Source organism: Eulemur rufifrons, chromosome 6, assembly GCF_041146395.1.
Source record: "Eulemur rufifrons isolate Redbay chromosome 6, OSU_ERuf_1, whole genome shotgun sequence".
Lineage (NCBI taxonomy): Eukaryota > Metazoa > Chordata > Mammalia > Primates > Lemuridae > Eulemur > Eulemur rufifrons.
In genome coordinates this window covers 30,852,014-30,866,732 of record NC_090988.1, presented here as the reverse complement: position 1 = coordinate 30,866,732, position 14,719 = coordinate 30,852,014, and the positions used below count along the sequence as shown (strand labels likewise).

The window sequence follows — 14,719 nt, the reverse complement described above, 5'->3', positions numbered from 1 at the left end:
AAATTTATATCTCTCCTAGAGAAACCTACCTATGTTCCAGTCCTTGAAGAATTATCACAAATGAAATCCAAAGAAAATGAGCAGCCCACAATAAAAAGTTAAAATAAATAATTTAATCCATAAAGGAAAAAGTTACCATAAAAAAATCAGAAGAAACCACAAGACAGAATAAACAGACTCAAAAAGGATTTAGATAATGAAATTACCAGACACAGACTATAAAATAACCATGTTTATATATTTTAAAGCAATCAGAAATAAGTTTAAAAATACAATCAGGGAATAAAAAACTATAATGAATGAACAAGCATATTTGAAAAGGGGCCCAAATAGAATGCCTGGAAATGGAAAATATAATAATTGAAATTTAAAAATCAACAGATGATATAAACACTAGATTACAGACATCTAAAGAGAGAATTAGTAAACTAGAATATACATCAAGGAAACTTATCCAGAATAAAGTCCAGAGAGGCAAAGAGAAGAAAAATATGAAATAGAGCTTAAAGACACAGAGGAGTGAGTAAAAAGGCCTGAAAGGCCAGAGGCAAAATCTGAAATGATAATGGTTTTCCCAATCTAATTGAACAATACCAACCCACAGATTGAACAACTCAGCACATTTCAAACAGTAAATAAAAAAAAAATCCCCACCAAGATATATCACAATGAATTTCAATCAGCAACAAAAAGGCAGAAAACACTGAAAATGTCAAAAGATATTAAATAATGTATTTGATGTGCTCTGAGAGAAAGTAACTCTCAAATTTAAATTTTTTTTTTTTTTTTTTTTTTTTTTTTTTTTGAGATAGAGTCTCATTCTGTTGCCCGGGCTAGAGTGCCGTGGCATCATTCTAGCTCACACCAACATCAAACTCCTGGGCTCAAGCAATCCTTCTGCCTCAGCCTCCCGAGTATCTGGGACTACAGGCATGCACCACCATGCCCGGCTAATTTTTTCTATATATATTTTTAGTTGTCCAGATAATTTCTTTCTATTTTTAGTAGAGACGGGGTCTCGCTCTTGCTCAGGCTGGTCTCGAACTCCTGAGCTCAAACTATCTACCCGCCTCAGCCTCCCAGAGTGCTAGGATTACAGGCATGAGCTACCACACCCGGCCAAATTTAAAATGTTTTTAAAGTGAAAATGTCTCTAAAGAATGAGAGTGGATTAAAAATATGTTCAGACAAAAACTAAAGACTTGTTAACAGCAGACTCTTACTAAAGGAAATTCTAACAAATGCATTTCAGCAGACAGAAAATCTCAGATGGCCAGTCTGAAAGGGCAAATTTGAACAAACATTGTATAAAACAATAAATATAATAAAGTAGCATGTGTTTCAAAGAGAAAAAAGTTAGAATTAAAATACCTACCAACAATAGTACATAAGTTGGGAGGATATAAACAGAGTTAAAGTATACTAGAATTTTTATATTGTTAGGGAATTCAGTAAACATATAGATTAAATTTGGATGTGGATAATTAACATATGCCTGTGGTAATTACTATAGTCACTACTAAAGAACTAGAAATAAAATATACAACTTCTAAACTGATAGTTAAGGGAAAGTGTCACAGAAAAAAATACCAAATTAATTCAAAATAAGACAAAAAAGGGGAGAAAAATAAACATAGAAAAGATAGGAAAAATAGAAATACTATTTCTATTTTTGATGGTATATACAAGTATATTTATAATAAATGTAAATGCATTAAATGCTACAGTTAAAAGACAGAGGTTGTGAAATGGAACTTTACATTACAACTATATCCTGTTTATAAACAATATATTTAAAACATAGGGATATAAAAAAACTGAAAGCAAAAAAGATGGCAAATGCATACCAAGCAAATTCTAACCAAAGGAAAGTTGATTTTGATATAATATTATCAGACAAAACTCACTTTACAGTAGAAAGCATTACTAAACATAAAAAGGATCAGTTTATGATGATCAAAGCTTTAATTCAAAATAAGTATATAAAATGTTTTATATGCCTTTTAAAACATAACCTCAAAATATATAAAATATTTTTAATCATGGTGGGAGATTATAACATACCATGGTCAGTAATTGATAGGATAAACAAAAGATCAAATAGATGTATAATAATTGAATATGATTAACAAACTTTATCAAAGGGACACATTATTTGTAAGTACACAAAAAAATTTATAAAATGAACCTTATATAATACCAGAAAACAAGCCTTAATACATTTCAAAGGATTGGAGTTTTACAGGCCACATCCTCTGACCACATGCAATTTACCTAAAAACTAATAATAAAAAGATAACTATTAAGAAACACATATCTAAATAAGCTATTATTCTGAAAAAAAGTACCATAATGGAAATTTTAAAATATTTAGGTCAATAATAAAAATATTTTATATATGTATTATCAGAGTTTTCAACCTCAGCACTGTTGACATTTTGGGCTGGATAATTTTTTGTTGTATGGACTATCTTGTCCATTGTAAGATATTCAGCAGCATCCCTGGCCTCTAACCACTAGATGCCATAGCACCTCCCAGTCATGACAATCAGGTATCTCTAGATATTGCCAAATATTCCCTGGGTGGCAAAAATCACCTATTGTTAAGAACCACTGAATAAACACACACACACACCAATGTATGTATTTTGTGTGTATATATTTCATTTCTGCCTAAAATGTAGAAAGCTAGAATGTGTCCATCCCACCCTAAGATCAAGAAAAAGCAGATAAATGACAAGAATTTAGCTTTTCTAAGACTAATTAGAGAGTTGAGGTCAAAGCAAAACCAGGTAGCCTGACCTCCAAGGAAAGACAGGAACTTCCAAAGAGATACAGGGTGTGAACATTTGCTCCCCATGATGCAGAGTATGAGAAAAAGAAATGCTAGATACCATACAAGCTGATATTAGAAATTGGGTTCAAATTTTTCTTTTTTTGTTGTTTTGTTTTTGGGGATTTTTTCATTGAGATTAAGTACCTGTTTTATTAGTTGATGCATGTGGGGATTGTAGTCTAAATATTTTAAGTCAAAATATGAAAATGTATGTTCATTCATGAACATTTCAAAAATGTAAAAGAATATTTTTTTCTTTGAGTATGGGTCTACTTGTGGGAGCTCCACATTATCTTCATTTTATAAAGCAAACCCATAATATTAATACTTAGTCTGTATTTTCCACTTTGGACTTCTTTAAAATGTAACAAAAAAAATTTAAGACATTTGCAAAACAATCTAGGTCTCCAGATTTTTTTTCCTCAAGTTTTTTGCAGTTGCATTGTTAATATCTAATTTAAGAGCAGAATTTACTAGGTTTTTCAGAGTGTTCAATTTGATTTTCATGGAAGCAATAGCCCTCTTTCTTTTTGCACTCATATATTATTGATTTTTGCAATTACAATGACAGATTAAAAAAAAAACTACCATAAACTAGTTTGGGAAGAAACAGTCAACTAAAATGAGAATTTTATGAAAACGACCAACTTCATTGTTCCTTGCTATATATATTATACAGTATGTACTCTTTTTTTGAGGAGGTGGAGTCTGGCTGTAACTCAGTATAATGATTCTGAGATTCATTCATGGTGTATGTATATCAATATTTCTTTCCTTTTTATTGTTGAGCAGGAATCCATTATATGTATATGCCACCATTTGTTTAGTCATGTACTTGTCAATGGACATGTGGGTTGTTCCAATGTGGGGCTATTAAATATAAAAATGCAATGAACATTTGGGCACAAGACTGTGGACATAGTCTTTCATTTGTCTTGGGTAAATACTCTAGGAGTGGAATGGCTGGGTTGTATGGTTAAATGTATGTTTAACTTTTTAAGACACTCAAACGGTTTTCCAAAGTGGTTGTCTCATTTATATTCCCACTAGTAGTTCACAAGAATCCCTGAATGTTGGCTTCTGAGAATCAGTTACTACACATTCTTGACAAGACTTGGTATGTTCAGCCTTTAATATTAGCCATTCTAATAAGTTTTTGTGGTATCTCATTGTGGCTTTAGTTTTCTTTTCCCTAGTGACTAACTACTGAGCATCTTTCACATTTGCATCCTTTTTTAGGGAAGTGTCCAAATCTTTTGTTCATCTAAAAAAATTAGATTGGCTGTTTTCTCATTAAATTATAGCATACAAACTTTTTGTTGATATGACACAAATCTTTTGGTAGCTATACATTTTGCAGATATTTTCTCCCAGGCTGTGGCTTTTCTTTTCATTTTTAAGTCGTTTTTATATTTTTATTTTATTTCAGAGAAGTTATTGTTTATTGTGTCATATTTAAGAAATCTTTGCCAACCCAAAGTTACTAGGATTGTTTCTTTTAGAAGTTTTATAATTTTAGCTCTTACATTTAGGTCTGTGATTCATTTTGAATTCATTTTTTTATATGGTATGAGGTAAGAATGAAGATTCCTTTTTTAAAAACATATGGCTATCCAGTTGTTCTTTTTTTTTTTTTTTGAGACAGAGTCTCACTCTGTTGCCCAGGCTAGAGTGAGTGCCGTGGCATCAGCCTAGCTCACAGCAACCTCAAACTCCTGAGCTCAAGCGATCCTCCTGTCTCAGCCTCCCGAGTAGCTGGGACTACAGGCATGCGCCATCATGCCTGGCTAATTTTTTTCTATATATATTTTTAGCTGTCCATATAATTTCTTTCTATTTTTAGTAGAGGTGGGGTCTCGCTCTTGCTCAGGCTGGTCTCGAACTCCTGAGCTCAAACGATCCGCCCACCTCGGCCTCCCAGAGTGCTAGGATTACAGGCGTGAGCCACCGCGCCCGGCCCAGTTGTTCTTATATTTGTTGAAGAGATGATCATTTCCCCCATTGAATTGTCTTCTCAACTTTGTTGAAAATAAATTGATCATATATGTGTGTGATTATGTTTCTGGATTCACTATTCTGTTCCATTAACCCAGATGTCTGTCTTTATGCCAATACTGTATAACAAGTCTTTCAGTAGCATTCCTATACAACAACAGCAGTCAAGCTGAGAATCAAATCAAAGACTCAATACCTTTCACAGTAGCTACAAAGAAAATAAAATACCTAGAAATATATTTAACCAAGGAGATGAAAGATCTCTATAGAGAGAACTATGAATCACTGAGGAAGGAAATTACAGACAATGTAAAAAAATGAAAAAACAGATCATGCTCACGGATGGGCAGAATCAACATTGTTAAAATGTCCATACTACCCAAAGTGATTTACAGATTAAATGCAATCGCCATCAAAATACCAATGCCATTTTTCACAGATCTAGAAAAAATAATTCTACACTTTGCGTGAAACCAGAAAAGAGCCCAAATATCCAAAGCAACCTTAAGCAAAAGGAACAAATCTGGAGGCATCACTTTACCAGACTTCAAACTGTACTACAGGTCTAGAGTAACAAAACAGCATGGTACTGGCACAAAAATAGAGATGTAGACCAATGGAACAGAACAGAGAACTCAGATATAAAACCATCCACATATTGCCATCTGATCTTTGACAAAGTAGACAGCAATATACACTGGGGAAAAGAATCCCTATTCAATAAAATGGTGCTGGGAAAATTGGATTGCCATATGTAGAAGATTGAAACGGGATCCATATCTCTCACTACTCACAAAAATTAATTTAAGATGGATAACAGACTTAAATCTAAGACATGAAACCATAAGAACTCTAGAAGAAAATCTTGGAAAAACTCGTCTAGATATCAGCGTAGCAAAGAATTTATGAAGAAGACCCCCAAGGTCAACCACAAGCAACAACAAAAACAAATGATTAAATTAAAAAGCTTCTGCACAGCCAAGGAAACAAGCAACAGAGCAAATAGACAACCTATAGAATGGGAGAAAATATTTGCACACTATACATCCAATAAAGGTTTAATAACTAGGATCTACAAAGAACTCAAGCAAATTGGCAAGAAAAAAAATCAAACAACCCCATTAAAAAGTGGACAAAAGACATGAACAGAAGCTTTTCAAAAGAAGATAGATTAATGGCCAATAAACATGAAAAAATGCTCAACATCACTAATCATCAGAGAAATGCAAATTTAAGCCACAATTAGATATCACGTAACCCCAGTGAGAATGGCTTTATCAAAAAGTCCCAAAACAATAGATGCTAGTGTGGATGTGGAGAGAAAGGAACACTTATACGCTATTTGTGGGACTGCAAAACTAGTGCAACTTTTATGGAAAATAGTATGAAGATTCCTCAAAGAACTAAAAGCAGATCTACCATTTGATCTAGCAATCCCACTACTGGGTATTTACCCAAAGGAAAAAAAGTCATTTTATCAAAAAGGCATTTGCACTAGAATGTTTATTGTGGCACAATTTACAATTGCAAAGATGTGGAATTAACCCAAGTGCCCATCAATTCATGAGTGGATTAATAAAATGTGATATATGTACACCATGGAGTACTACTCAGCCATAAAAAATGAATTAATACCTTTTGCAACAATCTGGATGGAACTGGAGACCATTCTCCCAAGTAAAGTATTGCAAGAATGGAAAAGCAAATACCACATGTACTCATTATTAAATTGGAGGTAAACAATCAGCACTCATGTGCACAGAAGGAAATTAAACTCAATGAAAATCATACAGGTGGGAAGGGGGAGGAGAGGATGGGTGAAATCATACCTAATGGGTACAATGTACACCATCTGGGTGATGGGCACACTTACAACTTTGACTCAAGCAGTACATAAGCAATCCATGTAAATAAAACATTTGTACCCCTATAATATTCTGAAATAAATTTTCAATAGATTGCTAAAGGATGAATGTGGACTGTTGTGAGGATGTATAACCCCTGGGAGCCTCAGGCACGAGGGAAATTTACACCTACTCACAGATTCTTCTCCATGGATCTACACTGTGTGTTCATTAGAAAGATAAGATGCAGAGCAAGAGACCAGAGAAACCATTCTGGGTCTCCCACTGCTGTAGGAAGGGCATGAAGCCCATGCAGAACCTCGCCTCCTGCAGGATAAAAACCATAAGGTGCTGGGGCAGAGGCAGCAAACCTTGTTGAATGCCCTCAAGGCATAGGTAAAGACTTATTGGGGACAGGGGAAAGGCAAAAGAAAAAAGCCTTGACCCCTGGGATAGGGACAAGAAACAGTCCAAAATGGCAAAGACCATTACAGGTATCCTACTATTTGAGGAGAGGCACAAAATTCTCTTGCACAAAACCTGCCAAAGAGACAAGGCAAAGTTAACTGCCAGGGGAATGAGGACAGAGAAGGCACATGGGTCTGTTTAAGACTGAGCCTGGACCAGGACAACAGAAAAACTCCCCTATTCCTCCACCACCAGGCCAACAAGTATATAAAGTAACAAGCAATAGAAATCTGCTAGGAGACAGGCAGGAGCATAGAGAGAGATCCCTTCTATTGTGCTTACACAGAGGAAAGCCAAAATCTGAGAGGGGAACGGGAACATTGCAGGGGATTGGGGGTGACAGATATGTGAGAAATAAAAGCACTATAACAGAAATGGAAAATGTTTTATATGTGCTGATCAATAGAGTCAACACAGCTAAGGAAAGAATCAGTGAATTTGAAGATGGGTCAATAGAAATTTTCCAAACTGGAACATCAAGGGAAAAAACAAAAAGGTGGGCGACAAAAACAGAAAACAAAGCATCCAAGAGCTGTGGAACAATATAAAGCTAGTCTAATAAACATGTAATTAGAATTCCAGTGTGAGAACTTGCATCCTTTTTTGCTGGGAAGAAGGAGCTAGTGATCTTACGGGAAGTTGAATTTAGGTACAGTCCCTCTCACTTGGGGTGAAGACCTGTTCTTGGATCCCAGATAGCACATTTCCAGAAAAGGTCTGATAAACTTCTAGGATTATTTTCAGACAAGCTGTTTGTCTGAAACAGCTTGTTTCAAACTCCATATTGAAATAATACTAAATAGAAAGAAAACAGATTGAACTCCTACCACAAATCACTCACACAAAAATCAAGGTGATTAAAAAGATTTAATGTGAAAGAAAATATATAAAGCTTATAGAAGATAATGTAAGAAAATATCTTTAACCTTAGGGTAAGGAAGGATTTCTTATGTAGAGCACAAAGAACATAATCCATAAAGGAAAAAATTAATAAATTTGATCATATTAAAATTACAAACTTCTCTTAATATGAAAACATTAAAACAACAAAATAACAAGTCACAAAGTAAAAGAAAATATAACACATAAAGGACTCATTCAAAATATGTATAAAATTATAAATCAATAAGGAAAAAAGACAATCCAATAGAATGGGGAAAAAAGACTTGAACAGTACTTCACAAGAAAGGAAGCACAAATGAAAATAAATATTGAAAGATGCTCAATTTCACTAGTAATAGAAAAATACAAGTTAAAACAATGAGATACTCATTAGGTAGAAGTTTCAAAGCCTGGCAATACTATGTGTTGATAAAGATGTGCAGCAATAGCATCTCTTATATAATGCTGGCAGGAGTGTAAATTGGTGCAATCACTTTAGGAAATGTTTTGCCACCACTAGTTACGTTGAACGTGAGCATACCTTACAATCCAGCAATTTCACTTTTAGATGCCTACCCTAAAGAAAATCCTCCATATGTCCATCAGGAGACATGTACAAGTATATAGAGATCATCACTGTTTGTAAAAACCAAAAATATAAAACATTTAAACTTGGTATATTCATCTGATGAAATATTATTCAGCAAGGAAAATGAATAGACTATAGCTACACACATCATCATGGATGAATCTAAAAATATATAATTTTAAGCAAATAAAGGCAAATCACAGGAAAAGAAAGATGATACAATTCCATTTATGTGAAGTCCCAAAACAGATAAAATTAAATAATATTATTTTTCAGGGATGTATACATATGTGCTAGAATGACAAAGAAACAAAGTCAATATAGTGGATTGGTTACCTCCTTGGGTGAGGGAAGAGAATACAATATGTAGGGCATTGGAGAGGCAGAGAGCTCCAGGAAGCTTCTCGGATAGTGATAATGTTCAAATTTCTTAATCTAGGTGATTACACAGACATTAGCCTTATTAATTAAAATATGCATATATGTTTTATACATTCTTTGTATGTATGTTAATTTTAAAATTAAAATTAAATTTTAAAATAATATATTAATAAAAAGCAGGAGGCTTCAACCACAAAAGCAACATAAAACTAAGGCTATAAAGATATAAAAATTATGCAGATAAAGAATAAAAACCTCGGCCGGGCACGGTGGCTCACGCCTGTAATCCTAGCACTCTGGGAGGCCGAGGTGGGCGGATCGTTTGAGCTCAGGAGTTCGAGACCAGCCTGAGCAAGAGCGAGACCCCATCTCTACTAAAAAATAGAAAGAAATTATATGGACAGCTAAAAATATATATAGAAAAAATTAGCCGGGCATGGTGGTGCATGCCTGTAGTCCCAGCTACTTGGGAGGCTGAGACAGGAGGATCGCTTGAGCTCAGGAGTTTGAGGTTGCTGTGAGCTAGGCTGACGCCACGGCACTCATTCTAGCCTGGGCAACAGAGTGAGACTCTGTCTCAAAAAAAAAAAAAAAAAAAAAAAAAGAATAAAAACCTCAAGTCAATAATTGGAGGATTTTTACTTCTATATGATACTTCTACTTATTTAAATGCTTCTTATAAAAGATTCTGCCTGAATTATTTTTATTTTGCTCAGATGCTTCCTATTGTATGGACAAAAACCTAAAAATTGAAAAGGCAAGCATTGACTAAATTATTCAATTTCTTATGCCTTAATAACTAAATAAACATCTCTTTTTTCCTGAGAGGCTACAAGGATGAAATTCATTTTGGGGTTTAAAAAAAAAAGAAAAAAGGAAAAAGAAAACATAACATTTAAATAAATATGATTATATAATGGTCAAAGTACTAGGATTTCTCTTATTAACATAAGTTTTATGTAATTGTTTCTAATCAAATTGCTCTATATTTGGACCTAATATAAAAACTATTTCTGGGGTTGATGGGAAAAAAAAGCCTCTTACTCAATTTTGAATATTTGGACACATCAGAATTTAATATTTGATTCTTTAGTTATTCTCTTTCAATATATGTAACTAAATTATTTTTGTATTCTGGTATAATTATTTCAGATGTACAAGAAACCCTTTGCAAAAATTCATCCATCAAAAATACTTTACAAATAATACCATTTCTGGTAAGTATTTGAAGAATTTCTTTTTTCCTTATTTTAGGAAACTTTATGATTTTATGTACATATCAATACAGGTAAGAACCTGTATTAATATTAATATTTCTTGAAATTGGTTTTTAGGGTTTTTTTCCTCAATCAAATTTTTATTGTAGGCTGGGCACTTTGGCACTCACGCCTGTAATCCTAGCATTCTGGCAGGCCGAGGCGGGAGGATCGCTTGAGCTCAGGAGTTCAAGACCAACCTGAGCAAAAGGGAGACCCTGTCTGTACTAAAAATAGAAAAAATTAGCCAGGCATGGTGGTGTACACCTGTAGTCCCAGCTACTCAGGCTGAGGCAGGAAGATCGCTTGAGCCCAGGAGTTTCAGTTTGCTATGAGCTAGGCTAATGCCATGGCACTCTAGCCCGGGCAGCAGAGTGAGACTCTGTCTCAAAAAAAAAAAATAAATAGATATTACTATTCTGAATTTTTTTTATTTTTTGCCTTGGCACTAGATTCTCGTAAAAATACACACATAAATGAAAAACAGTCATTACATTCAAGACTTTGCAATTTAGTAGGGAGAAAGACATACACACAGATAGTAATACAAATAATTGCAATATAAGGTAAAATAAGACTATGTGAGGCACAATCTTAAGAAACCACAGAAGGAAGAAATTGTATCTGGCTGGAGGTGATCAGGAGACATTTAAGTTTATCAAAAGAAAGAAGGGATGTTCTCAAACTAAGATACTAACTGTCTGGGGATGGACATGCTTGAAGCTCTGACTTGGGTAAAGGCAATATATGTAACCTAAACATTTGTACCCCTGTAATATATATGCTGAAATAAAAAACTAATAACAAAAAAAATCACACAAGAGGAAAAAAAAATACCATCTGTACTCTCACAATTCTCAATTTAGGTGTTCAACAAAGGAATGTTTTGTCAGAGAATTGATTGGATACTTGCCCAATGTTTTTTATCATGTGCTCTCAGTTCTGAAGTTTTGACAGGAAAAAATAGATTATGCAAGAATTTCTTACCCATGTTTCAAGGTCTTGCTATACTCTGGGTACAATAGTAAATAATATTAAGTAAGAGGCTGTTTCTGCCCTCATGAAGCTTATTATTTACCTCTGGGTACATGATTCCAAGAGCAAAAGTGGCCTTTGGCATTTTTAATGCTGTGATTTTTAGACATAACTCTTTTGGCAATGGTCACTTTAATTCCTGATAGATTTTTTTCATGGCTACTTTTTAGATACTAAATTGGCTTTTCTCTCAATTTTTCATCTCCACCAATTCAGCAAGTAAAGTAATTTTTACAGTGATAATTTTTCTGTACCTGAATTTCGAATGTGACAGTTTTCTGTCATTTATGATGTTTATGACATTTATTATTCATTATGATGATTCTTATTTCACTTTAGTGAGATAATACCTATAATGACTAAGATCATTCTATACACTTCAACTAAACTTGAATACCTGTAAGTGACTAATATCACTTCTATACACTTCAACTCAACTTGATAACAGTGTACTAACTATAGACAACTGAGCATGAATAGTAAATACTACTCAGTATAGAAAGTCATCTCATCAAGAAATTACACTGTTGTGCACATTGGTGCATTGGTGCACTGGTGCACTGTGCTAGAGTATACAGCTAGAGTAACAAATAACTAAAAAGTTAATGGTCTTGATTGGGGACTGCTGGTAGGCTTGAAATCATTTTTATCTTACAACTTTTTTACACTTTATAACAGTAAACATTAGCTTTCTCCAGTCTCTATTTCCAAACATATTATTCTCTCTCATTTTTAACAACATCACTAACATAAGTCAGAACCTTCCATTTATTTTCAGGGAAAATGGTATAAAATCAAAGAATTATTAACTGACTGTTTAAACAACTGGCATCAAAATTGCTTTGTTCACCATATCCTGCATGGAGATTTAGATATTTTATTCTTGTCTTTTTTCTGTCATTTTTATTTTATGTTATTTTAATCTTTACTTGGGTTCACCAATTGTTGACATTTTGCCATGTTTGCTTTATCTGATGGGTGGATGGAAGGATGGATGGAATAGAGTTATATTCATATACACAGAGAAACATATACTTTTATGAACTATTTGAAAGTAAATTACAAACATCATGATACTTCCCATATACTTCAACATACATACTCTCCTAAGGACAAAGACATTCTCCTACATAATCACGATACCAAGAAATTTAATATTGATACAATATTGTTATCTGATACACATTCCATATTCAAAGTTCCCCAGTTGTCTGAAAAAAAGTGTCCTCTATGGCTGTTTTATTTCTATGATCTAGGATCCAACCCAGAATTATCCACCACCACCCCAACACATGCACATTTTTTTTTCCTTTGGGCTATTTCCCCCATCCTATTGTCCTTTGAGTTTCTTTTCCCCTACAGCACATAGTTGTGTTGATTTAGGCTTCTCCTCTCAGTCTTGGAAGTGAGCTGATGTATTCATTCCTGCTAAGATGTTCATCAGGAATTTTTATAAATGATAAATCATTTAAAACCTTTAAATCATTTAAAATCAGTGTCTGGAAAGAAAAATAATGAACTTCTAATAGAATTTCAGACACTTTAACACTTGAGTGAGAGAAATATTTGGGGGCAGAAGAATCTTCTCAGTGTCTCTCATAGCTCAGGCAATCACCTGCTTGCTTTACCACTGCTTAAAGCAAGTGCAAGTCTTTGATTTCAGAAGAATTAAAAGAAAAAACTGCAACCCACCCTTTCTCATATCCCTTCATTAGGCACTCATACTCATCTTAATAATAATCATCATCTACCTCATAGAGTAAGTGTGAGGGTTATGTAAGATAATCGTCCATGTAAAGATCTTAAAACAGTGCCTGTAACATAGTACATGCTAAATACATGTTACATTGCATTATCATTATTGCCACTATTCTGATCATCTTATTTGTTTAAATTGTCTCCAAAAGTTTAACATTCCCAAAATTACATAAATGAAATTTACATGCAAAACAACTTTTCCTTGTAAAAATTTGGAATTATTCTAAGAACCTTTGTAATCCCACCTCCCTTTCCTCTTACTTCTCACTACACAATGAATCTTCCATTCCAGCCAAGCATGTTTACTATATTGCCCATCAAGTTTGCAATACTCTATTCTTCCTCCATGTCTTTTCAGGATTTGCTTATGTTCATGCCTAATTCCTAAGTGCACATTAATGTTTTAGGTTTTGTTTGCTCTACTTTCCAAATCCAACCCATTTAAGCACCAACTTAATGTCACTTACTCCATGAAGTCTTCCATAACCAATCCAATTTACAATGCTCTCACCCTCCTCTGCCCTTAATACTGTAGTATCTCAGGTTTTGTACTTATACTCCACAGACATTTTTGTTAGTTGTCTTTCTAAGTGAATAATCTTCTTTGGAAATACTGTTGACCCTTGAACAATGTGGGGTTAGGGGTGCTAACTCCCCATGTAGTCAAAAATTCACTTATAAGTTTTAATTCCCCAAAAGCTTAACTAGTAATAACCTACTGTTGACTAGAAGCCTTACCAATAACATAAATAGTCAATTAACATTTATCTTGTATGTTATATATATTATATACTGTATTCTAAAAGTAAGCTAGAGAAAAGAAAATGTTATTAAGAAAATCATAAGGAAGAGAAAATGCATTTACTATTTATTAAATGGAACTGGATCATCATAAAGATCTTTATCCTCATCATCTTCATGTTGAGTAGGATGAGGAGGAGGAGGTGGAGGTAGAGGGGTTGGTCTTGCTCTCTCATGGCTGGCAGAGGTGGAGAAGGTGGAAGGGGAGGCAGGAGAGGCAGGCACATTCAGTGTAATGTTTATTGAAAAAAGTGAACCTGTGTATATAAGTGAAACTGTGCATTTCAAACCTATGTTGTTCAAGGGTCTGCTGTACATTCTTGAGACCTAAATTGTTTTTTACCTACCTATCTGCTTCATAGAAACTTGTGTATACTAAATACTTAGAAATTATTTGACTTTTTATGACTTTTTTATACTTGGTCTTTGGATAGACAAGTTACCTTTTTTCCAACTGCAATACAAATGTAGTGATTTATTTGAACCTGAAAGTTTTTTTCTAATATATCAAAGCATTGTTTTATACTCCACAAAAAAATGCCACTGTTTTTGGAGTTCTTCCAAAGCCCTTTAATGAGTGTTAATATTTAATAAATTAGTACTCCTTAATGGCAAGTGAACATTATTGAGATACAATTAGAAAGAAGAAAGGAAACTTATACTTACTGGATTCCTACTATTAAAAAGTACAGTGCCAAATGGCTTCCCACTTATTCTCTCTTATTTAATCTTCTTGAACTGGAGACATCAAGTAATTTTCCCAAGGTTTCAGAGTTGTTCATTGGAGATCCAGTATTTACACTTTCCCCTACAAAATCTGTTTTGCCTTTTATTATCCTTTTTCAATTAATGGCATCATCATCCACCAAATTTC

At 33.8% G+C, this 14,719-nt stretch overlaps 1 protein-coding gene across 1 annotated transcript in view; it reads left to right on the top strand.

Moving 5' to 3' along the window:
- Positions 1 to 14,719, top strand: part of CEP126 (centrosomal protein 126) — a 113,294-nt gene that overhangs the window by 57,140 nt on the left and 41,435 nt on the right. The window lies entirely within an intron of this gene.